Below are 23078 nucleotides of genomic sequence, written 5' to 3'. Positions count from 1 at the left end.
AGAGTCTAATGTGATAGAATATACAAGCATTTTAAACTTGACATCTTCACCATGAAAGCACGTACTTCAGTAGCTGACCACATACAGTCGTGCCCACAAAGGCTCTGGTCATCTGGTAAAGCGACTTGTCAATGTCACTAAGTTGACAGAACGTCACGAGTTTGAATCCCACAAAGAACAACCCTGTCACAAGGTCAAAGCACGATGTACTCCCTGATAGGCAAGGATGACTCACGGATTTTGCTAATGTACAGTCGACGACGATAACGTTTTCCCTTGCTTAGCCTCCCAAAAAAAGGGACAGCATACAGTCATGCCAAAAGACTGTCCACTCACCAATTACTCTCTCTCCTAAACCCAAAGCAAATTTGGAGAGCATTTGAAGCTTCAATAGTCAAACAGAGCAAACAAACACAATATCACTAGACATTAGAACTCAGGTGTACTTTGGCACTATTGCGTAAAATAGGGAAATAAATAGAAGCATACAATGCATTCAACAACAGGCATGAGCACGGAGGCTCAAATATTACTACATGTGGATTATCTACACCAATAATGCGTCTCTTGTGGTTGGAACTATCACTTGAGGTAGTTTTTTGCTAGCGGTGCTATTGTAAGATCCAATCAATTAGCAAACAAATTGAAGAATGGGGATAAGAGCAACCAAATATAACATTTACCTAGAAGGTGTTTTTCCAGAAGACTTTTTGTTTGGTTTTGATGCAACTGTTCTCTGAACTGTTGAAACTCCATCCACAAATTTAGTTCGAAAGATCACATTTGCATTATTGAACATGCCTTCTTTGAGAGAAACAACAATGAACTGCAAAGCATGGAGCCCGATCGTGAAAAGAAGCAGGTTAATTACACAAACATCAAACAAGCAATGCCTAATGTTTACTGAACATAAATGCCAAGTAAAATTCCAACGTGTGCACACTTCCTACTTACCTGGGAATGTGCAAAGATGAAAATTGATAATGGAGAACCTCTGGAAGATCCTACTCCATACCAGCAGATGATTGGAGCATTGACATACTTGGCTATTACCAGACCAAACATAGTGCATGTAGTTCACACAGCTAGTCAATTTCAGCACTCTTCTATCTTTGTGCACATGAGTATTGTGATGCGTATTATTAGATATTTGAAAAATTCTGCTTCTAAAACATTACTTTTATTTTCGTCTTCACCACTTAATTTAATAGCTTATTCTGACTTTGATTGAAGAGGAGACCCAAATGACACACTCAACTATTGGTTTTTATGTTTTTGTAGGAGATTCTCTTGTGTCATAAAAATGCAAAAAGTAACATGAAGTATCTCTATCCTCCACAAAAGCTGAATATCAAGTCATGACAACCATCATGACTGAAATTGTATGGTTGAGACGTCTTATCAAGGATATGGGAGTAATCGTGACAAAGCCATCAAAACTATGTTGTGATAACAAAAGTGCTATCTACATTGTTGAAAATCATACTTTTCATGAGTGCACTAAACATATTGAAATAGATTGTCAATTGCTTATTTATTCTTAATTTTTTTGAGCAGGTTATCAATTGCATCATGGTTTGTTTATTTAATTATTCATTTCTTCTTATTTGTTCATTGTTTGTATTATGTTTATTGGTGTTGTTAAATTTTTTTATACATGATTTTATTTTTTGAATATTGTTCATTCACATTATTAGTTGTATGGTCTATTTTATTCTTAATTTGTTTGAGCAGGTTATGTGACAACATGTTATTATTTGTCTATTGCTTATTGTTGTTTGATTTTATACTGTATACATGTTTCTTATTAATTTTAGTAGTTTGTTTACATATTTTGTATGTTTTTTTAATTTTTCTAATTTGAGTTACCACCTAGGCCCGACCTAAGCCTTTTTAGGGGCTCACAGCCTAGGCTTCACCTAGCGCCTATGACAACTAAGGGTAGAAGGCAATATGTTTTCTTATTATTGGTTATGGCCTATGGATGATAACACTGGTGATAACCTGTCTTCACCTACTACGAAGTCATTGGTGGGAGTCGAGGCAAGCTTGGGGCTTCCCCTCCTCTGAAGCCAGGTTCGCAACATAGAGCAACTCTAAACTACAAATAATTGTGAATACATGTACACCAAGGAGGAAGTTCCCCCAAAATCTCTACTCAAGAGTACTAAATGTGAGTTTTCTGAAGCTCTCATATTGTCGACAGATTATCCTGCAAGCTGATGTTCAACTTCATGGATGGGTGACAATAACATCCCACCAAAATGGATCCAATAGAAATGCTGAGGCCTTTTCTTATCCTCATGCTTATGTGATCCTCTCAGTGGTTCTTGACAAACTTAAGCTAGAAATCAACATCTTGGTGAAGGACCAAGCTTAAAAACTACAGCCAAATGGAGGGCCCAGACCTCACAAGCCATTGGATGGGCACAACCACACAAGAGGGGGTTGCCTGATCCTACTGCAGCGAACAGCCTATATGCAATACATTGTTGCATGCTGCACCATTCCTTACATGGAAGCACAGGTTGTGAAATTGTCGTTTCTGCATTACAACACAAGGGGGTCTAGAAACTTGGCCACAAATTTGAGCTCATATACAGCACCAAGGAGTTTATGATGTAGGGCATGATATTCTACTCTTTTCTTATATGAGTTTCAACATCTCATACATACAAACCTTTAATTTGGGAGATCACCGTCCTATTCATGAGGGTTCAGTTATAAGGTTCTTGTATTTTTGTATTTGCTCTGAATATTCTTCAGGAAAATTACCATTAGATTATGCAATGGGGGTGATGTTAAAATATATATACCCACTAGGGGTAATTTAGTCTTTTGTACTTATGTAAATAGTCATGTCTACTAGGGACATTTTTGGGTTTTTTTATTTTTGTGTTTCTTTTTCTTTTTCCTTATTGACCAAGGGCAAAAGGGTCCACCCCTTTAGAGTCATTGGGACACTCACCAACGGTCATAAATATGACCGTCGTGGAGCTCCCAACGACTCCATGGGAGATCCCCTTGGTCCCCATAGATGTATAAATAGGGGTCTTTGGGCCACACCCCCCATTCTTTAATGCTTTCTTAAACATTTTAATACATTATTCTTTATATTTTCAATTCTCTCTCTCCTCATATTGTGAGTGTTTGGTGATTTTTCTTTTGTGGCTTATTGTATTTTGTCCATTAGTGGCATCTTGTTTATGTGTTTGTGCCTTCTTTATAGTCGCTTTGTGACATTGTTCTTGGCACTAGTGTTTCATTACAGGTGATTCTCGTAGCAGTAGCCATAGTTTACTATATAAGATCCTACCTATAATGCATGTTCATTCCCTTGTTAGCATTGGAGAGAGATCTAACAAATTGACTTTGTTATGCATAGATTTTGGAGGTAAACAAAGGACAAAACTGTCATTTTCCAATTCAATGATAGGCAAACCATATCCATGGTTAAAATAATACATGTGAAAAAGTTCCTATCTGAGTTATTTTTAAAAATCTTAGGCGTCAATTTGAAGTTTTTATGCTACAGGCACTCAAACATAAAATGACCTAAGTCATGCAGCTGTGTAAATTTTGTAAACAAAAAAGTGGTTCAGGATTACATTCCAAAACTGGTAGATCTGGGTTAGAAAATAAGGTAAACCTTGTGAAATAGTAATATAGATGTTTAGAAGGAAAAATTGTAATGAAACAAGGGTGCACGGATACCATGCCAACAAAGGGCTACACAAGTGCACAACAATAACGTGGTCTCTAATTGTAATACTCACTTTTTCTGAGAAAAAAAATGGTTTTGGATCCCAATTGGATCCGAACCCAAACCTCCCCTGTGTTTTTTCTATTTGAACATGCGAGCGTTCCCTAACCCCTGCTCTCCTTCTTTCTCCCCGACCCCGAGCTCCCCCTCTCCCCTGCGCCTTCATCGTCGACCTCCATCCGACATCGAGCTCCCCCTCAGGTGAGCTCCCAACTCTCTCTCTCTCTCTCTCTCTCTCTCCTCGCTCGACCTCAACCTACCGGCATGGCAGGACCCTCGTCGGTGCCCTCTTTGTGCCGACGAAAGGCCTCGCCGGCCACTTTCTCCCCTCTTTGCCCTTTCTCTCTTTCCTCTTTTAGCAGAGGAGGAGTGCTGCACAACAAGCAATTTATAAGCTACACGCGATAAACAATCACAAGATATAGGCAGCTTATAAGACAAGCAACTACATTAGTCCTAGTTGTAAACAGTTCGTAGAGTACAAGCTATAAGCAATCACATTCTTCATAAGAGACGCAAGCCAACAAGTGCTACATTACAACAAGCACCAAGTAGTTCAACCAAGTAGTAAAGCAAGTCACATGCTAATATATTGCAACTAGCACAATGTTATTATCATAAACATTTAATTAGTACGAGCAATTAGTTATTACTAGCAAAGAACTACGTAAGCAGTTCAACCAACTAGAGCAGCGCCACAACAGACGTGCACAATTCAACGAGTAGTACGCTGAACTACAGAGCAAACAAGCAATTCACGTCACAACACACACATCTCATAATAATGTGAGTAGGTTATATTTTGTTATGATTATTAGTTGGCCATTGTGGGTACGCACAAGACACAAAACGTAAAAACAACCAAGATCGATCTAGGGGTTTATTATGCTATGTGTTTTATGATACTCCGAATGACTGACTAAGTCCGTTCTTAAGAGGACAACCAATGAACAAGAGTAAATCTCCAAAGGCATAAGTGGCACGTGGATGCATCCAAACTTCTACAGAAGTGTCTTGAAAGCTATCTTTGTAACCCATTTTCCCTAAATCTGATGACTGGGGAAGCTGAATCTTTTGCCCGTAATAGCCATTAATGGCCTTTCCATCAGAGTTTTGTACCATCCTCTCTTGATGAACCACTTCAAACGAGGGTTTCTTAACCGCCACCTCATTCTACATGCTCGGGTCCATTATACCCACTCGAGTATCTTGACTGTAAAGGCGAAACCATCACCATTAGGTGATTAAACGCGCCAGTGCACATTCAAAACAACCACACACCTCTCATCCTACTCACCGCAGTACACAACATACCTATTCAAAAGTATAACCATGTTGAAAGAAGTCAACTTATTGTGAGGGTGAAAACATCATCATTTTGTGGTCTCAAAACATGTGCCATTGCATGTTCGAGATAGACATAGACCTCTCATCCTACTCATCGTAGTATGCAGCGTACATGTTCAAAAGTACAACTACGATGAGAGAGGTATGAATTTCTCAAAGAAAATCCCCACGACATTACTTTGCCAAAGCACACGATGTAACCGTTCAAGTTCAAACTTGTCAGGTCCTTTAGACCGTCAAGAGCTTCTTGCTTGTTAGGCGAATATCAAGGTTGCATGATTACCATAAAGTGCCAAAACATATTTCGAGGTTACCACAGACCTCTCATCCTACTCCTCGTAGTCCAAACATATCGTACATGACTAAGAGTACGACTATGAAGAGAGGGGCATAGATTTATTAAAAGAAATCTGTCAGCAATAATCTCGCGAAGGAAGGAAATATGCCAACTATCTTAGTTTGGCCAGAAAATCCAATAACTAAGTCTCGCATCAGAGGTGATGTAGCAACGGTCTAGCGATGACGCAGGTTCCTCAGTAGAACCGTCGCTCATCTCATGCGCATGCCCCTAAATGGGGTCATCCGAGTTGTATCGAATACACAAACTAAAGTTGTAAAACACTTCTCCCAAATATATCGATTTGGAAGATCCTGCCGCTATCTCTCAAAAGACTTCCGAAATTTGCAGTACAAAACTATACATTTCGAAAATAGGTTTATGCCTAAAGCTCATCCGTTTTGGAGAACCAAAGTGCATAAGTGTACATTGTGTCTTTTAACACAAATGAACGAATGCTCAAAGTTGCACTTAAGTGCAAGTCAGCAAAAGCGAGCTTGTGCACAATATAGTGGGACGATAAAGTGCAATCGATCCCTAATGTGCAAAACTGTGTGTTGAGTACAAAACCTTGTAGGCAGTGCATAAGGTACAAAACAATACCTCAGCTAATCAACCAAGCAAGTAAGTACTCAAGGCAATGCATAAGGTACGAAACCATACATCGACAAAACAAACATGTAAGCAAGTGAATACCCAAGGCAGTGCACAAGGTACGAAACCGTACCTTAGCTAACCAAACATGCAAGCAAGTAATACGTAAAGTAAAAGAGCATCAACAACATAAAAACCAGAAAGGACAGAAAGAAAAGCCTTGGCACATAAAGCGTGGGGCAACAGAAAGGAAAGCGCAGAAATTAAAAGAGACAAAACGTAAAAGCCATGGCACATAAAACACGGGGCAACAAAAAGGAAAATACAAAAATTAAAAGACAAAAATTAAATGCGAAATAAAAGCCTGGGAACATAAAGCGCGGTGGCAAAGTAAAGACAAGAAAGTAAAAAGCCATGGCGCATAAAGCGTAGGGCAACAAAAAGGAAAGTACCGAAATAAAAAGCAGAAAGTAAAAGCCTATGCACATATAGCGCAACGACAATAAAAACGTAAAGTACAGGAAAAGGATCGCAAAATCGCGTTCTTGAGTTAAAAGACATACATATATATTTTATGCATATACACATATAATTGTCTCTTTCCTTCCATTTTTAATTATCTTTTCTTATTTTAGCATTCATCCATTTATTGTCCTTTCACGTAACATTTTCCTACCTTGAGGGGTTGTGGTTCTACGTACGCTAGCAAGCGTAAGAAAGCATAGGATCAAGCCACGGGGTGTGAGGCGGCTTCGTCGTGCAACCTGTAAGCATAAAAACATCAGTATGAACATAACTTGAAAAAGAAAGGAGATTGGTAAAACCCTCAGGGGGTTCAGACCGGGCCCTGGATCAATTATCGTGATGGTAGGAACAGGGGGGCCTTGCCTCCTGCCTGCCAAACTGTAGAGATAGGGGCCTGACGGGAAGCGACAGAGAGCAGCAGATGCAGCAAGGCAGGGAGCCCTGGGTTCCCTGCCAGCTGGAACAACAAAGACCCTCTGTCAGAGCCTTGCTGGCCGTAGACGACAAGCATAGGCAGAGGCAAAACAAAGAGGGCAAAGGCAGGTGTGTAGCCCATGCCTACCTTCCTGCCAAGAGGAAAGGAAAAGAGGACGCAGGGAGGGTCTCGCCCTCCCCTGCCGAAACAGGGAGACAAGGATGGGTTGTGCCCCTCCCTTGTCGAAAGGGGAAGCAGGGAGGGCCTCACCCTCCCCTACCGAGACAGGGAGGGGTTGTGCCCCTCCCCTGTTAAAAGGAAAGGGCAGGGAAGGCATTTCCCTCCCCTGCCGCAACAGGGAGACAGGGAGGGAGCTGAGCCCCTCCCTCGTACCCCCAACAAAGAGGGAGACAGGGAGGGGGCTCAGCCCCTCCATGACAGAAGAATGAACGGGGGAGGGGCCAAAGCCCTCCCTCGTAACACAAGCAACAGGGAGGGGTCCCCTCCCCCCCCTCTTACAAAAAAAGGAGAAACAGGAGGGGGCTCGACCCCTCCTTGACAAAGAACGGGTGGGGCAGAGGCCTTACCCTCGCCTGCTGGAACACCCAAGCGACAAAGGTGAAGCCTATGCCAGTGGAACGAGGCAGGGGCCCAAAGCCCCTATCGGTCGGCCATGGCTTGCCGAAAAAGAACAATAGGCAGGGGCTTTAGCCCCTACCGGTCGACAAAAAGAAAAAGGAGATGAAGAAGATAAAGGCAATGAGGAGAGGTGCTCGACACCTCCCTCATGGCAGACCAGAGCCACCCATGATGGTGGCTCTCGTCCACTGCCAGCAAACGGAAAAAAGGGGAAAAACATGAGGCAGGCTCCTGCCGACATTTCCAACGAGAAAAACAGTGAGAGAGGAGAGAGAAAGTTACATGAGGGGAGTCACCGACATGCGACTCCAGCGAGGGTCACTAGCAAAAAAGGGGGCATCTGCTGAAACACGGCGTGCGCGAGGAAGAGGATGCCAATGGAGGGAGAGAGAGACAAAGGTCAGGGTTTCGAAGGGTCTTGCAGGGGGCTGTCGGACTGGGGGGGTTGCCAGCGACGATGATCATTGCCGGGGCCTATCGTAAAACCAGGTGGAGGGCTGCGACAAAGGGGGAAGGTCGGGATAGCAAGGAGAAAAGAAGGTGAGGTGGTCGGACGAGGTCGGTTATCGACATCTACAAGGGGACGAAGACGAGAGGCGAAGAGAAGAGAGAAGGTGGCGAGGGGGTTTGCCCCTCGCCTGCGGTGCCTGCGTCTTTTTAAAGACGCAGGTTGTCGAACCTTCGAGACCCCGGGTCGCGAGTCTGAGTCGGGGTCAGGCCCAGATCCAATCCGAGTCCGAGTCCGCTATCGTAGAACGACATTGGCATGTGTTTGACACAATTTTTTTTCTCGTAGGCTTTACAGTTGCGTACTCTTTCCTACCTCGTAACTAGTTTATGCTTTGCAAAAGACACAAATTTGCTCATGGGCGCTAAAACTTTAAAGAAAAGGGATTCCATGCGAGAATCCAGCATTCCAAAAATGCGCAGTTTTAAAAAGTAAGTTTCGAATATTAATTGCAACTTAGCTTTTCCCAAAGCGGTATGATAAGAGGAAATATTTTTATTTCAGTTTAATATCTGATATAATTTGGATATCTCCGGTTGGGAGCATAGAAACGTGATTGGATAGGGTTTCTTCTAAGAAACTCATACCCCTTTTATCCTAAGCAGTATCGTGAGACATGCGTAGCATGTTGATACTACGATAACTGCATGAGAGATTAATGGCGATCTCGTATCATGCAAATTGTATAATGATAAAAAAGTAATTGGAAAGACCAAATCATATCAAACTAAAGTAAAATGGTTACATCACGAAACATTGGTGTTGGGGTTCCTTTCTGAGAAACCAATACCCCTTTCATCGTAGTGGTATTATCAGACATGCATGGCATGTTAGTAGTACAATGTTTGGATGAGAGGTTTATGATAACCTCGTAGCATGAAAATACAAAATGATAAAAAGGAAATCTCATAAATAGTGATAAGCGAAACATTGGAATTTCTAAATAATATTGGGTTTCTTGCTGAGAAACTGGTACCCCTTTCAACGTAGCGGTATTATTAGACATGCGCGATATGTTAGTACTACATTGATGGGATGAGAGGTTTATAGTAACCTCGAAGCATACAAAATACACATTATTGTAATCACATAATGGTGATGATCACCTTCATAGGCAAGATGCTCGAGCTGGTTTGAAAGACCAGAACATGTAGAATGGGTCATCAGTTAAAATAGAACCTAACGTACTCATTCGCCTCTTGTTTCCTGTCAAGGGAGAGGATAAGGTGATACAAAAACTCTGATGGACGGGTTGTTAACAACCACCCTCGGGCAAATGACTTGGTATCCCCAGTCATCGGAATTAGGGAACGGGACTACCAAAAATTATCCTAGATGGTAGATCACATGGACTTCTACAGAAGTTGGATGTATCCCTTGAATGAGTGACCTCTGAAAAATTCTCTCCCGATTATTGTCTGTCCCTTTAGGAGCAGACTCAGTTAGTTGTTCGAGGTATCAAAATACATAGCATAATAAACCCTCAGGCAGTCTAAATTGTTTCTACATTTCTCTTGTGCATACCCTCAGAACAACTAATATCGAAACAAAATTATCATATTCACTTTATTTATTTTGACTTGCACTCCGAAAAATGAATGAAAAATATATTAGTTTGGGTTATGAATTATGCTCAGCATGTTCATTATGCTCATTTTTGCTCACTCTTCAGAGATATTTGATAATATTGGAACGATATAGAAACAAGATTAACATGCTTATTTTTACTTATGTTAAATTGCATATCATGAATGAAATAAAGCACGTGTTAGTTTTGTTCTAAATTGTTATACTTGTACACCTACCAGTTTTCATGAAACTGACACGTCTTATGGGTACAAGTAATAATTAAATTGGTACGACAAGCGAGGGCACGATAATGTGATGGTATCAAGATATGACTTTTTCCCTGATGTATCAAGGCTTTGAGCATCATCCAAACGATAACATGATGGTATCAAGGTTTGAAGCATTAGGGCGACGGTAGTGTGGGTCAACCTTTTCACTTGAGACTACTAGGGCCCGCACTGGGGATCTAGTAGTCTGCCTAGATTTTGCCAAGGTCTTTTGCTGAGTAGACCTTTCCCATTGACGTGCTTTCTGATGAGCCTCGGATATAGTTCAACACTCAACAAAGTTAAGCATATCCTGTAATTAGAAGTTCAGACCTCCAATATATTTTGATACTAACTGTTCCTCACTTTCACAGATGTCATTCCGTGTAATGAGATCATGAAAATCTTTAGTGTATTGATCCACCGAACGAGTTCCTTGCTTAAGGCTTTGGTATTTTTGATAAAGTTCTCGGTGATAGTTCAAATGAAGGAATTGAGCACGGAGTTTCTGCTTCATATGCTCCCAACGCTCAATCGGGGCACATCCTTGATGTCTGCACATTTGCTTGAGTTGTCGTCACGAGGCTGCAGCTCGACCCTTTAATTTGAGAGAGATTAATCCTACACGTCGATCCTCAGGGACTTCCTTAAATTCAAGGATTTTGCAAACTTTGTTAATCCAATCTAAGAATTCTTCAGAAGTTCCAGTGTCCATGAATTCTGGGATATCAAATCGCAAGCCTGAATCCCAATGAGATCTCTTAGGGTGTAGGTTATCTCTTCTCTTTGGACTTCGTCGGTGTGACTCAATATCTTTATCAAAATCATATGAATGAGTCTCACGAGTTCCTCGAGAACTATATGGACTCCGCTCAGCTCGTCGTTTGTTAACTCTAGCATTTTCTGTCATTTGATGAGTTAAATCTTCAACTCGGTGATTAGCCTCAGTGAGTTGTCTTTGCAAATCTCGCACCTCATATCGATGATCACGTTCATCATTTCTTCTATTAAAGATATTTTGACCTCGATCCGCCATGGTGAATGGTACCTAATTTTTTTTTGGACTCTCTATAACACTGGGAATTATGTCAGATTAAAAAATCTGGCAACCTAGCTTTGATACAAAAATGATGTGGACTAAGTACGCACCGATCCATGATCCAAGATCCAAACGGATCTTGACACGCGTGGAAGCTTATACGATAATGAGTCTGAATAGGACTCTGGAAAAATAGAATTTTAGGACCCGAATACTCAGCGTCAATAGATGCGGTCCAAATAAAAGTTGTGTGCGACTCACACGGCTTTCTAACAAATCCAAAAACATGAGATTCAGATTAGAGGTGTTCGTTCCACAGACTCGGGACTGGGACAGACAGACACGTCTATGACAGACTTCTAGACTCCATGGACAATCTATTTTTAAGGATTTTCGACCCCTTAGATGATAGATTTTGTGAAAATCACCAACTGAGAAAACGTAGGTCAAATCCATACCCTTCCAATGAACTAATATTTGGATTTTTCTGAGTTTTCTACGAGTCTTTACAAATTTTTGAATTCTGAAAATTGTATTAGATATTATCAAATCAACTAAATTTCCAACTATTCGACAATAGTAAAAAATTGATATTTTTGAGACAGTTAAACGAGGATTTAGTTAGGAATTTGAACATGAAAGTTTTAGATCTATGTTCTAGATTTCCACAGAATCAAACAAAATGATTTTTCATGCAAGGAATCTCCATATAATGAAAAAACATCGAACACCAGTAGGAGTGTTCTGAACCAAACTGGTGACAGTCAATTCCTGTAAGACTGAGACTTTGACAATACTTTTCAAGGGTCCATCAGGTCGATTAAAGCAATGGCCTCAACTACAAAGTTATAAATAATCATCTTAGCTTTTTGAGAAGTTAAAGAGCGCTGGAAATCGATCAATATCGAGTCCGATACATGCAATTCTTCAAAAACACCTCTGATAACTCATAACAGAGATTCTCGTTTCTTGGAAGGACACGAGTTTCAAACACATACAATAATTTGGGAAACACTTTGATCAAAATAACCAATCTTTAACATAAAATACCTCTAATCATGCATTCAAAATCAACAACTACCTTGTTACAACTTACCAACAACATGTAATTAGAAACACAAGAGACATATGATAAAAGTAACAAAATAAATAAATAAAAACACATGAACCAGTGAATAATATCCAGATGAAGATGGTAATGGGTGTCGTTGGGAAGCAACCGACACCAATGGGGATTCACAAATAGCAGATTGAGCACCCTCTTTGATGCTCAACACTCATGAACAAATTGCTTGCACAGCCACACCAAGATTGATCTTCTCAGAAGATCACCTTCCGCGCTCAAAAAATGAGATTCAGTTCTACCTTCACCCAAAGGTGTTTTCTTCCAACCAGCCACATGAAAATTCTTGAAATGAAAAAGCCACACAACAAATTTTTTGTCAAAGAAAAGCATCCCCCTCTCCCTTGGTCGACCTCCACTTATAAAGGCCTTAGAGTTTGGGGAAGAGCCACCATAAAGATGAAATGACCTTCCCAAGGTAAGCCTCAAAATTTGAATTTGGCTAGCCTATTTTTGGCCAAGGGTCATTAAGTGACCAACAACCATATTGACTAGGACTAGTCAAGGCTGAATTTTGAATGAGGACTACAAAGGTCCACTCTAAATGGGGTCAACTAGGCCCTCCTTGAAAATGGATCTTGATTCAGATCCAAAACATGCAACGAACTGGATCCTGCACAAAATGCAATAGAAAAATGCAAATACAAAAAAAAAACTACCCGTTTTCCCCATACACCCTCTAGTGCCACAAAAGAATCTTAGAGAACACCAGAACTATTTGGATCCGTAGAATCCAACTCTTAAAAAAAATAAAAAAAAATATTACAAATAAAAACATATTTAACGTGATTCCTCACATGAAAAAATGGAGTCAAATAATAAAAATACAATCTCTGAGAAAGATGCAAAATATCTCAGATATTGTAGCACGATAATCAAAATGAGTTTGGGTTGGCAGAGATCCAATTGGACCCTGATAGTCCTACATGATTGGATCTACCCTAGATCACATCCTTGATTGGATCTTGGGAATTGGATTTGGATCCAATTTATCTTCAAAGCTCGGATCTTCTAGATGTTCTGCATCACTTTTGTTCCTATCGCCAAGTTGGTAACAATACGATGCTTGATAGTTGTTGCAACGATAAAGAATTGACATCTATATTAAATAAAAGTCAACAACATTTTTTTGCATGGGGACCTCAATAAAGAGGTATATATGGACTTGCCATGAGGTTTTTTGGTTCAGGGAGAGCGTAAGGTTTGCAAGTTGCACAAATTATTATATAACCTTAAATAGTCCTCTAGAAACTGGTTTGCCAAGCTTTCACACTATCTACTCCAAGAAGGTTTTGCTCAATCTAAGGCTGATTATTCTCTTTTTTCAAAAGCTACTAATGGGGCACACATTTTTGTTCTGGTCTATGTGGATGATATCATCATTGCAGGAGATGACATCACATACATCGAGCAACTTAAATTTTATATTAATCAACAATTTCGGTTGAAGGACCTTGGACGTTTAAAATATTTTCTCAACATTGAAGTCGTAAGATTCAAAAATGGTAGTTTCTTATCTCAACGTAAGTATGTTCTTGATATTCTCTAGGACACGGGCTTCCATGGAGCCAAGCTAAGCCAATTTCCCATAGAACTACATATCAAGCTCAATAATGAAGATGACATTTTATTGGAAGGCCTAGGGCCATACAAACGTCTGGTGGGTCGGTTGTTATATCTTGTTATAACCCAACTAGATATCATCTTCACGGTTAATATTCTAAGACAATTCAGTAGTCAGTCGTGACAGCCTCATGTGGACGACACAATCCGAGTTCTTTGATACATCAAAAGTTGCCCAGGACAAGGATTTTTCATGTCTTCCACAAGCAAGATCCAAGTGGTTGGGTATTGTGATTTTGACTGGGCTTCTTGCTCGATAACTCGCAGGTCCACGTCTGATTATTGTGTCATAATTGGGGACATCCCAATTTCCTGAAAGACTAAAAAGCAATCCATCGTGTCACGTTCATTGACTGAAGCTGAGTACCGATCCATGACCTTAGCATGTTGCAAACTCACATGGATCAAGTACCTGTTGATGGACTTTGGCATTAATCACTCTTAGCCCATGACACTGTATTGCGATAACCAAGCAACACTTCATATTGCCGCAAACCGATTTATCACGAGCATACTAAACATATCGAAATTGATTGTCACCTCGAGCAAGAGAAAATTCAGGGTGGCCTAATTCAAACATGTTTTGTTTCCCTGCACTCCCAGTATGCGAATCTTTTCACTAAGGCGCTCAACACCGATCACTTCTCTCATCTTAAAACCAAGTTGGGCACCCTCAATCCGCACGCTCCAACTTGAGGAGGAGTAAAAGAGTTTTACGATATCGTCATCTAAAGAGTTTTACGTGACAATGGTATCGTCATATGAAGCTAAAGCTTATCTCGTTTATCTTGTGAAAATAACTTTTTTATCTCGATAATCAGTCGGTCCAATGTGAAGATAGAAAGATAGACATCGATAATCAAGGAAACTGTTTTCTTGATTATCGATATTCTAGAGACAAATATGCGATAACGATAGACAAATATGAGATAACAACAACGTCCGTGTAATCATATTTTTCTTCCTTTCTTAAGCAGTGTGTAACATCTATATATACCTGTTGTAACCGTTGTACGAGCCATTCATTACAAGCTCAATAATTCAATAATATTTTTATATTTTTTCTACTTTATTTTTCTTCGTCTCCAGATTTAAATAAAACCTTCTATATCATTATATATTCCAACAATTTTTTTGTGGATATTTTAGTTTTTCAATCATCAAATAATTTTGTGGATGGTTGATTTTTCAAGCTATTAGAAAACCAAAATATGATTTTCACTAAATAAATCATGAAGATTGTCCTTTGCTTTAGCATGCTAAGAGGCAGCCGGATCTGGCCGGGTCTTTCTTGATGCTTGTATCTACAACCAAGCTTGTGCCCTTTTCTTGGGCAGATGCAGAGCACAAATTTCTGTCTCTTGCTTTTAATCTGCGGATGTAAATGGTTCAGATTTGGATTGGATGTGTCCAATACCAGATGTTGGCTAAACATATTTGAATTTGGGTGGTGACATGCTCGTACCAGATTTGCTTTTTTACATGTAAACGGATTTGGATATCGGTCAAATTCGCGGATTTGGTACCAAAAAATCAAAACCATATCCGCAGCAAATTAAAAACTGGATATTGTTTTGCCTACCAAAAGCAACTAAACGGAATCGAATTCTGTCGGATATTGGTTAAAATCCAGTTAATTGATATCCCTCAGTCTACTAGGCAGCAAAAAAAGGTAAAACCGAACGCAGGGTCCTGCTAAACGCTGAAAACAATTAAAATGAGAAAATGGCGCTGAAAACAACTAAAATAAGAAAAAAGGAAAACTTAAACAACAAAACATTAGGCGACATTAAAATGTGAACATGTCAGAAGTGGGATTTGAACCCACGCCCTCTTACGAGGACCAGAACTTGAGTCTGGCGCCTTAGACCACTCGGCCATCCTGACGGTTGTATGAGATTTCTCAAAGTAAATATAATAGGAAAACTTCGCTTGAAATGAGAAAATGGAACTGAAAGCAGTTAAATAAGAAAAGGAGAAAATTAAACATTAGGCGACAAAAATAAAACATGTCAGAAGTGGGATTTGAACCCACGCCCTCTTACGAGGACCAGAACTTGAGTCTGGCGCCTTAGACCACTCGGCCATCCTGACGGTTGAATGAGATATCCCAAAGTAAATATAATAACAAAACTCTGTTTGAAATGAGAAAATGGCACTGAAAACAGTTAAATAAGAAAAGGAGAAAACTTAAACAACAAAACACAAAAATGAAAGCATGTCAGAAGTGGGATTTGAACCCACGCCCTCTTACGAGGACCAGAACTTGAGTCTGGCGCCTTAGACCACTCGGCCATCCTGACGGTTGTTTAAGATTTCACAAAGTAAATATAATAGAAAAACTCTGCTTGAAATGAGAAAATGGCGCTAAAAACAGTTAAAATAAGAAAAAGAGAAAACTTAAACAAAAAACATTAGGCGACAAAAATGAAAACATGTCAGAAGTGGGATTTGAACCCACGCCCTCTCACGAGGACCAGAACTTGAGTCTGGCGCCTTAGACCACTCGCCCATCCTGACGGCCATTTATGAAATATTCCAAAGTAAATTTTATTAAAAAAAAACAAAGAGTGCAGGCATATGTGATAAATGGGAATAGTTGGATTTTCTTTTTTCACGAGGAAAGGGATCTGTCTCTAGATTTTTTTGTTATTGGCAAGCTGGGGGTTAGGCAAACCCCCCACCAGGTTACATTGCAGTGCATTAAGATCAGAAAATCATTCTGGCAGTTTGTCTTTCCAAATCCTGTCACAATCAAGGAAATATAACCGAGCTAGACTGAATGCAGTATAGTTACGATATTCCACGTGTCTGCACTGAAATCTTAGAAAACAACAGCGTCGATCAAACAACACAGAAGATCCTATGGAGATAATAGCCCTATTTTCCAATCTGTAAACAAAACCCACTACATCACTCCTGGATGATTCCACAATGATCTTATAGGACAGTGGAATATTCTTCAATAGTCGGATTTGATTTTTGTTGATGTTGCGCTTAACCCAAGTGTGAAAAAATCTAGAGTTTTTGTCACCTTCTCTAACCCACATAACTCTAGATTTCTGTCTCCAAAAGCATTCTTCTAATACCAATGTTGAAGTCCGTCCCTGAGCTCAAGAGATTTCACCAAAGCCTAACAATCACCACCATCAACCTTCACTTGCAGTTCCTGGATGCCTTCTTCCAATTTTCTTTTCCGTAAAAGAATATCCCCCACTGACTGCGCATTCCATGTTTTTATGGCATCTTTCAGTAAGTCCAGTTTGCGCACTAACTTGAACATCAGCACCTCATGCATACTTGTTTTCCACACATCTTCAACTACTTCTCTGCAACCGTCCACTAACGTCCACAATTTGAAAAAATTAAAAACTGTTTCACATCAATTTACACCTGGATCACATGTTACGAACAACCCAGTACGATAAGAAATTACTTTAATTAAGCAGGATTTGTAGTGATGTAGTCAGGAAACAAGTGAGCCAATTGGAGTTTATAAAACAACAATCGATCTTTGATGCTATGAATCTGCCTTGCGGCTGGTTGTTGCTCCAAGTAAACTTGATATTATGTTTTTCAATCTCCAAAAAGATTAATTTAAAAAATAAGCCCGTTAAAATCAACCATAAATGAAGTGAAGTCAATCTCTCATCAGTGGACCTGGTAGCATTCCAATCCCCCTATTAGGAGCCAAGGCAACTCCTTATTATGAACCAAAAGGTGTTCCTCAAGTTCAGTGTAATAGTTATGACCATAAATCCCTGATATATATAGAACATTTTCCCTCTGAGAAATACTGCAACCATTAAGATTTGGTCAGATCAAAATATAACTTTGACGTCAATAGTAGCCGGATTCCATAAGCAAAGAACCTGACTAGTATCTGCTGCCTTCAAGTTAGAACAAAAATTAAACCGACTAAAAGACTTACAGATTCTCCTTTGTAATTTTCGTCTCTAAACCGAGACCTCTCACATTCCAGGATATAATATTCATTTTACGGAATTTGATTTTGGCAAACAGTCCAAACCAGCTGGTTCGCCGTGACTCTGACCTTCATGAAATGCAGATGCTTCCCTCATAGAGACAAGGATGGTGCACAGAGATCTTTAATACGTTTTTGTCATTCCAAATGAGCCGATTGTTTAATGTTATTCCTTAGCATAGAGCGGTTGAGACGAGGGTTCACATGCTTCTTGAGAGGCACCCTTCTTAGGATTTTGATTCCTTTGAGAGTGCAGTGAAGCATCATCATGACTAGCAGAGAATTTAAAACTGGTTGACCTGGCAAGTACAACCGTGTTCACATTAGCGTCCTCAAAGCCAACGGGGACATCGCAAAGTGGTACGATCGGAGTCGTAAGGGCAGAGGAATGGGTCCCATAGAATCAGGTTCCTCTGAAGCTGTAGGCTGAGGCTGCAACGTGGAATGCGTAGAGGTACATGTTTCAAGTTTCTTTTAAAGGCAAAGAGAACAGTTAAATGTGACTACATTTTTTCATTCGCTTAGGACATGGCATATGTCCATGAGACACGTCAGTCCCTGCACTAAACATTGGAGAAGACTCCACCATTGAAAAGGTAAGCGATTGCTGAATAGTTGGCAGAAGAGTTCCATTAGGCGCTTTTGAAGAATCAACCGCAGATTGATTGCAAGTTTTGGACCCAGTCCAAGGATCCAAACTCTCATTCCTGGATGTCGGTTGATGCTTCTTTATGGGGAAAGTCGGTGGTGATTGTTGCGTATGAGAAGGAATTGTTGGAACATTTACAATTACATTGGATCATTTATCCAATATTGGACTTATATGTATAATAATTATGTGTTATAAACTGTCTATTTGTAAGCTTTCTTAAAAGTGATTAATTTCTGTTTTAAGTTATTTAAGCTTTAATGTATCCATAGGGTGTGCATGGTGCTCTAATGTGTAGAGAGTAATTACACTTTAATGATGGGCTAAAGTGTAATTACCAAAATGGTGATTATCATCTTTGATAAAGGGGTCATGGTCCCTGGATCATATACTTGTACATTTCCTCTACATCCCATTAAGAGAGAGAAGAAGCTACAGGAAACAAGAGCACAAAACATCAAGTATATTGATCTAGAAGATCATACCTTCAGAGATTGTTGCTATGGATTCAGGTACGCTTCCGTTTATAGAATTCTATCAAAGTTTCTATATGATTCAACATGTTGATCTAAAGGGATTGAATATTTGTTCTAACAAGTGGTATCAGAGCCATACATGAACGGATCATTTAGAAACATTAAAATGTTATACATTTTGAGATTAAGCATATTTTTTTGGATTCTGCAACTTCATACAGAATATATTTTTTTTTTTGGGAAACTGCAATAGTAGAAGGATTCAGATTGAAATCGACAAAGAACAGCAACATTTTTTTTTTTTGGATTCAGTCGATGACAGACGGAATTTTTTTTTGATTTCCTGAAACCCTTTCTATTGAAATCCTATTCATTCGATTACAGATGACGAAAGATTCAATGATTAAATTTTTTTTTTTTTTTTTAATCTTACCTTTCATCGACCAGAATATATATATATATTTTTTTTATCGTCGGCAAGATGGAGAAAGGGATTCCGGCGACGGACTGCGAGGGGTCCTATTATTACCCGACGGCCTCCTCAGGGATGGCGGAGCCCTTCTTGGACTTACAGAGGGCGGCGGCGGGGGAGGTGATGGCCTTCGACACCTCCAAGGCCGACATGCTCCACGACCTCGCCAGGAACTCCATGGGCTCCGTCGGTTCTCCGGTGGCTCATAGACCGTCGGCCTTGAGCTCTCCTGCGAGTAGTGACCGACGACCGGCGACGTCGCCTCACAGGCGAGCTGTGTCCTGCCGTTTTCGCCTCACGGTGACCGGTGATCGGCGACCGGTGACCGGATTTCTCTTTTTCAGTTTCCTGCTGATTTTCCACTGGAAAGGAGTCATGCACAACAAAAATCGAGAATCGGTTTAACCTCCTTTCCGCATTCTTGTGGAATTACATTTTACAAAATTGCCCCATATATTTTTTTTATTTCCAGAACAGGGGTTATTTTTTTGGGAACAATTATAAACAAAATATATATATATATATATATATATATATATATATATATATATATATATATATATATATATATATATATATATATATATATTGATTTTTTAAGTCAATTTTATTGCAATCTTAAGGCTATTTTTTTTTTGGGATCTGTTAAATTTTATTATGCCAAATAATTTTGAATTCAAATATTGGAAAAGTTATATGTATTTTGAGATTAATTGATTGAAACATCATGTCACCAAAGTAACCTCTCTTGTGGAAATCGATTAATTTCAAAATATAAAAGGATTTTATGCAAGTGTAATAATGTAAATAATGATCGGCCCAAAGGAAGATCAATATTTAACAGAATTACACGAGCACCTGTGGTAATAAACATGTGATAGTTATTCAGATTACATGTAGGCAATAGATCAGCCCAAAAAAAGGTCATTGTTCGACATGTTCTTACTGTTAATGTTTGATTACTACACCAAGATGTCAATTACAAGTTAATATCCTATCCAAAGATGGGATATTAATGGAGTGTCGATATCTTGAAATGCCATTTACCGTTATTTGAATTCATTATTATTACTATGTTAATTATGTGAGCATGACTAGTTTATTTTATTTTGAATTCAGCTATTTCCGCTCCTGCTAATATTACTGCCAGTATAAATTCTATTCCCATGCTTAATGGCACAAACTTCAAGTCATGGCAAGAGAATCTCTTGATAGTTCTCGAAGTCATGGATCTAGACCTTGCAATAAGGACTGATTCTCCCTCACCTATTACAGACAATAGTACCTCTGATGAAAAGAGGGAAATGGACAGGTGGGATAGATCAAATCGCATGTGTATGATGATCATGAAGAAGGCCATTCCAGAATCATTCAGAAGCACTACGTCTGAAAATATTACTACAACCAAAGATTTCCTTACTGACATTGAGAAAAGATTTGCCAAGAACGAAAAGTCTGAAATTGGTACGCTCTTGACAACTCTAATCTCAATGAGGTATAAGGGTAGAGGCAATATCAGGGAGTACATTATGGAGATGTCTCATCTCGCTTCAAAATTAAGGGCACTTAAGCTTGAACTCTTCGAGGAATTGCTAGTGCATTTGGTTCTTATTTCTCTTCCAACACAATTCAGTCAGTTTAAGGTGAGCTACAATTGCCAGAAAGAGACTTGGTCTCTGAATGAGCTCATCTCCCATTGTGTTCAGGAAGAGGAAAGACTAAAGCAAGATAAGACTGAAAGTGCTCACTTTGCCTCTACATCTAAGTACTCAAAGGGTAAAGGCAAGGGAATTAAAAGGAAAAAGGAAACTGCAGATACAACACCCAACAAGAAACAAGAAAAGAAACCGGGTAACCCGGGAGGTACTGGATGTTTCTTTTGTGGTGCTGAAGGACATGTAAAGAAGCAGTGTACTAACTATCATTCTTGGCGTGCTAAGAAAGGTACATTACTTAATTTGGTTTGTTCTGAGGTTAATTTAACTTCGGTGTCTAGACACACTTGGTGGATAGACTCTGGTGCAACCACTCATATCAGTGTGTCTATGCAGGGTTGCCTCCATTGCCGAAAGCCAAGTGATGCTGAAAGATACATCTATTTGGGCGATGGCAAGAAAGTTGAAGTTGAAGCAATAAAAAAATTTAGATTATTGTTGAAAACTGGATTTTATTTGAATCTTGATGAAACATTTATTGTTCCATTTTTTAGACGTAACCTTATTTCTATTTCTGCTTTGGACAAATTAGGCTTTACTTGTTCATTTGGAAATAGAAAATTCAGTTTGTTTCATGATTCAAAATCAGTTGGATCTGGTTTTTTGTCTTTGCATGATAATCTTTATTCTATTGATATTATTGCTTCATTTAATGAATCCCTGCATTTAAATCATAACATCAAAAGAAGATTAGCCAATGAGAATTCAGCTGCATTATGGCACAAGAGATTAGGACATATTTCAAAACGAAGAATTGAAAGACTTGTGTCTAATAAAATTCTAGATCCCTTAGATTTTACAGATTATGATATTTGTGTTCATTGCATTAAGGGAAAACAAACCAATAAAAGAAAATTTGTAGCCAATAGAACATTAGGCGTCCTTGAACTTATTCATACAGACATTTGTGGGCCATTCCCTACGGCTGCTTGGAATGGTCAACAATACTTTATAACGTTCATTGACGATTATTCTAGATATGGCTACATTTTTATTATTAATGAAAAGTCACAATCCTTGGATGTGTTCAAATCCTTTAAGGCAGAAGTTGAGAATCAACTCAACAAAAGGATTAAAAGCGTCAGATCTGATCGTGGTGGTGAATACTACGGTAGATATGACGGTTCAGGTGAACAACGTCCAGGACCTTTTGCTAGATACCTAGAGGAATGCGGTATCGTCCCACAGTACACCATGCCAGGTTCACCCACGATGAATGGTGTTGCTGAAAGACGAAATAGAATGCTTAAGGATATGGTAAGAAGTATGATTAGTCATTCTATCTTACCAGATTCACTCTGGGGAGATGCACTTAAGACTGCAGCATATATCCTCAACAGAGTTCCAACTAAAGCAACTACTAAAACCCCTTATGAACTTTGGACAGGCAGGAAGCCTAGTCTAAAGCATTTGCACATTTGGGGATGTCCAACTGAGGCAAGGCCATATAAGCCTAATGAAAAGAAACTGGACACAAGAACAATTAGTTGCTATTTTATTGGATACTCTGAAAGATCTAGAGGATACAAGTTTTATGATCCCACAACCAAGGCAATTTTTGAATCTGGACATGCCCGATTCTTTGAGGATGTCGAGTTTGCGGGGGGTGATAAAGTAAAGGACTTTGTCTTTGAAGAAGAATATGTTGATATTCCATTAGGTGTTGTTGGTATTGATCAGAATTACTCTGACCCTGTCCAAAACACAACTCAAGACAATGTTGGAGAATCTCTCATTCCAGAAACTATTCCAGATGAACAAACTCTACAACCTCAAGAACCTATACCATTAAGAAGATCCACTAGAGAAAGAAGAAGTGCAATACCAGATGATTATATTGTATTTCTCCAAGAAAATGATGTTGACATTGGAATAGTGGAAGATGATCCTATCAGCTTCCATCAGGCCATGGAAAGTTCCAATTCTCAAAAGTGGATAGATGCCATGAATGAGGAGATTAAGTCCATGAGTGACAGTGACGTATGGGAACTTGTCCCATTGCCTGAAGGTGTGAAACCTGTTGGTTGCAAATG

General features: G+C 39.4%; 4 non-coding genes across 4 annotated transcripts; all 4 read right to left on the bottom strand.

Annotated features, from left to right (window-relative positions):
- Positions 1-15551: 15551 nt before the first annotated feature.
- Positions 15552-15635, bottom strand: TRNAL-CAA (transfer RNA leucine (anticodon CAA)). Its single transcript has one exon. It is a non-coding gene; the product is annotated as a tRNA-Leu (tRNA).
- Positions 15636-15758: 123 nt separating this feature from the next.
- On the bottom strand, positions 15759-15842 carry TRNAL-CAA (transfer RNA leucine (anticodon CAA)). The gene has a single exon. It is a non-coding gene; the product is annotated as a tRNA-Leu (tRNA).
- Positions 15843-15967: 125 nt separating this feature from the next.
- TRNAL-CAA (transfer RNA leucine (anticodon CAA)) lies at positions 15968-16051 on the bottom strand. Its single transcript has one exon. It is a non-coding gene; the product is annotated as a tRNA-Leu (tRNA).
- A 133-nt stretch (positions 16052-16184) lies between these two features.
- TRNAL-CAA (transfer RNA leucine (anticodon CAA)) lies at positions 16185-16268 on the bottom strand. The gene has a single exon. It is a non-coding gene; the product is annotated as a tRNA-Leu (tRNA).
- Between the last annotated feature and the right edge of the window lie 6810 nt (positions 16269-23078).

This window comes from Nuphar pumila, chromosome 2 (assembly GCF_984573655.1).
Source record: "Nuphar pumila chromosome 2, dmNupPumi1.hap1.1, whole genome shotgun sequence".
Taxonomy (NCBI): domain Eukaryota; kingdom Viridiplantae; phylum Streptophyta; class Magnoliopsida; order Nymphaeales; family Nymphaeaceae; genus Nuphar; species Nuphar pumila.
Note: the sequence above shows the minus strand (reverse complement) of the source record. Positions and strands in the feature narration are given on the sequence as shown.